The sequence below is a fragment of the Arachis ipaensis genome, chromosome B8 (genome assembly GCF_059453495.1).
Source record: "Arachis ipaensis isolate K30076 ecotype BB chromosome B8, ASM5945349v1, whole genome shotgun sequence".
NCBI lineage: Eukaryota > Viridiplantae > Streptophyta > Magnoliopsida > Fabales > Fabaceae > Arachis > Arachis ipaensis.
This window is the reverse complement of record NC_142443.1, coordinates 38,427,358-38,431,116: the sequence shown is the minus strand read 5'-3', so window position 1 is coordinate 38,431,116 and position 3,759 is coordinate 38,427,358. Positions and strand designations below refer to the sequence as shown.

The following is a 3,759-nucleotide window of genomic DNA, read 5'->3' as shown; positions in this document are numbered from 1 at the left end:
CATAAAAATTCTGGTGTCAAAACGCCAGAACTGGCATAAAAGCTGGAGTTAAACGCTCAAACTGGCACAAAAGTTGGCGTTTAACTCCAAGAGAAGCCTCTACACGTGAAATCTTCAATGCTCAGCCCAAGTACACACCAAGTGGGCCCGGAAGTAGATTTCTGCATCATTTACTCATTTCTGTAAACCCTAGGCTACTAGTTCTCTATAAATAGGACCTTCTGCTATTGTATTTTCATCTTCGATTAGTCTTATGCTATCTTAGATATTTATGGGGGCTGGACTCACGGCCATGCCTAGACCTTGTTCTTATGTATTTTCAATGGTGGAGTTTCTACACACCATAGATTAAGGTGTGGAGCTCAGCTGTTCTTCATGAATTAATGCAAAGTACTATTGTTTTTCTATTCAATTCAAGCTTATTCTTATTCTAAGATATTCATTCACACTCAAGAACATGATGAATGTGATGATTATGTGACACTCATCACTATTCTCACCTATGAACGCGTGCCTGACAACCACTTCCGTTCTACATGCAACAAGCTTGAATGTATATCTCTTGGGTTTCTAATCTAAGATTAGAACCTTCGTGGTATAGGCTAGAATTATTGGCGGCCATTCCTGAGATCCGAAAAGTCTAAACCTTGTTTGTGGTATTCCGAGTAGGATCTGGGAAGGGATGGCTATGACGAGCTTCAAACTCGCGAGTGTTGGGCGTTGTGACAGACGCAAAAGGATCAATGGATCCTATTCCAACATGATCGAGAACCGACAGATGATTAGTCGTGCGGTGACAGCGCATTTGGACCATTTTCACTGAGAGGATGGGAGGTAGCCATTGACAACGGTGAAACCCAACATACAGCTTGAATGGAAAGGAGTATGAATGATTGGATGAAGACAATAGGAAAGCAGAAGTTCAGGAGGAGTAAAGTATCTTCTTACGCTTATCTGAAATTCTCACCAATGAATTACATAAGTATCTCTATCTTATTTTATCTTTTATTCATCTTTTAATTATCAATCCTCCATAACCATTTTAATCCGCCTGACTGAGATTTACAAGATGACCATAGCTTGCTTCAAGCCGACAATCTCCGTGGGATCGACCCTTACTCACGTAAGGTTTATTACTTGGACGACTCAGTACACTTGCTGGTTAGTTGTGCGAAATTGTGAAAAAGAGTTGAGATTACAATTGTGCGTACCAAGTTGTTGGCGCCATAGATGATCACAATTTCGTGCACCAAGTTTTTGGCGCCGTTGCCGGGGATTGTTCGAGTTTGGACAACTGACGGTTCATCTTGTTGCTTAGATTAGGTAACTTTATTTTATTTTTATTCTTCAGAATTTTTAAGAATGAATTCTAGAGTTTCAGATGATGTTTTTATCATCACAAAAGCTTATTGATTCTCATCAATTTGGCTGTTGTATGTAATGTCTTGCTGAAGCTTGGCTAGCCATGTCTAATCTTTTTAGACTGAAGCTTTAGACTAACATTGCATGATTCTTGGAAATTCCTATTAAAAATTTTAAAATCCTTATTTTTCTTTTCCAAATAATTTTCAAAAAAAAATTTACAAAAAATTTTTAAATGATAAAAACCAAAAATATTTTGTGTCTTCTGTTTGAGTCCAGTGTCAATTTTTAAGTTTGGTGTCAATTGCATGTCTTTATTCTTCTTGCATTTTTGGAATATATGCATTATGTTGTTCTTGATGATTTGCTTGGTTCTAATCTTTAAATTCTATTGTTTTAAGTCTTTTGTTGTTTTTTATACGCATTTTCAATTTGTTAGTGTCTCTAATATGAAAATTTTTAAGTTTGGTGTCTTGCATGCATTGTTTATTTGATCTTAGTTTTCCATGATTAGTTTCATTTTATTGTTTCTCATCATTAAAATTTAAAAAAAAAAGTTTCAAAATTATGTCTTTTCAAGTCAATAATACAGAGAATTGAAGGTTCAAAACACGCAGCAGATGAATTACACAGAAAAAGCTGGGCATTCAAAACGCCCAGTGAGGAAGGAAAACTGGCGTTTAAACGCCAGCCAGGGCCAAAAGGGTAGTATTTTGGGCGTTAAACGCCAGAATGGATACCATTCTGGGCGTTTAACCCCAGGATGGCACAAGAGGAAAGATTTTAATTTTAATTCAAATCTTTTTCAAATTTTCATAATTTTTCAAAATGAAATCTTTTTCAAATCATATATTTTCAATCATATCTTTTCAAAATCAATTTCTTTTCATTTTTTACTATTTTCAAAAATCCTTGCTAACAATTAGAGATGTGATTCAAAAATTTCTTCCTTGTTAAGAAAGGTTCAATAATTGAATGTTAGAATCATATCCTTCAAATTTCTTGTTAGCCAAGGCATTAATTTTAAAAATCAAATATTTTTAATTGTTTGTCAATCATATTTTTTTTAAACCATGTTTTCTCAATCATATCTTCTCAACCGCATCTTTTTCAAAATAATTTTCAATCATATCTTTTTTTATTTCTAATTTCAAAATCTTTTTCAAAATCACTTAACTACTTTCTCAATTTTAATTTTCGAAAATCATCAATCAATTTTTTTCAAAATTTCTTTTAATCATTTCAAAATTTAATTTCTAAAATTCTTTTCCCCCTTCTCACCTTCTTCTATTTAAGGGACTAGCACTCTTCCTCAAAGTGCAATTCGGACTCCCTCTCTCTATAAGTTCGAATTCTCTCCTTTCTACCTCCTCCTTCTATTCTTCTTTTCCTCTGACATCTCAAGGAATCTCTATACTGTGACATAGAAAATTCCATACTTTCTTCTTCTCTCTTTCATATGAGCAGGAGCAAGGACAAAGGCATTCTTGTTAAAGCTGATCCTGAACCTGAAAGGACCTTGAAGAGAAAGCTAAGAGAAGCTAAAGCAAAACTCTCTGGAGAGGACCTAACAGAAATTTTCAAACAAGAAGAAGCCATGGCAGCCAAAAACAACAACAATGCCAACAATGCAAGGAAGGTGCTTGGTGACTTTACTGCACCTACTCCCGACTTCTATGGGAGAAGCATCTCTATCCCTGCCATTGGAGCAAACAACTTTGAGCTGAAGCCTCAATTAGTTTCTCTAATGCAACAGAATTGCAAGTTTCATGGACTTCCATTGGAAGATCCTCATCAGTTTTTAGCTGAATTCTTGCAAATCTGTGACACTGTCAAGACCAATGGGGTTGACCCTAAGGTCTACAGACTTATGCTCTTCCCTTTTGCTGTAAGAGACAGAGCTAGAACATAGTTAGATTCACAACCTAAGAAAAGCTTGAACTCTTGGGAAAAGCTGGTCAGTGCTTTTCTGGCCAAATTTTTTCCACCTCAAAAATTGAGTAAGCTTAGAGTGGAAGTCCAGAGCTTCAAACGGAAGGAAGGTGAATCCCTCTATGAAGCTTGGGAAAGATACAAGCAATTGATCAGAAGGTGTCCTTCTGACATGCTTTCTGAATGGAGCATCATAGGTATCTTCTATGATGGTCTGTCTGAACTGTCCAAGATGTCATTGGAGAGCTCTGCTGGAGGATCTCTTCATCTGAAGAAGACGCCTGCAGAAGCTCAGGAACTCATTGAGATGGTTGCAAATAACCAATACATGTACACTTCTGAAAGGAATCCCATGAATAATGGGACAAATCAGAAGAAAGGAGTTCTTGAGATTGATACTCTGAATGCCATACTGGCTCAGAATAAATATTGACTCCGCAAGTCAATATGATTTCTCAGAGTCTG

The 3,759-nt window shown here is 36.2% G+C and overlaps 1 non-coding gene across 1 annotated transcript; it reads right to left on the bottom strand.

Moving 5' to 3' along the window:
- Window positions 1-3,364: 3,364 nt before the first annotated feature.
- Window positions 3,365-3,472, bottom strand: LOC148547738 (small nucleolar RNA R71). Its single transcript, XR_015897677.1, has one exon. It is a non-coding gene; the product is annotated as a small nucleolar RNA R71 (small nucleolar RNA).
- Window positions 3,473-3,759: the final 287 nt, after the last annotated feature.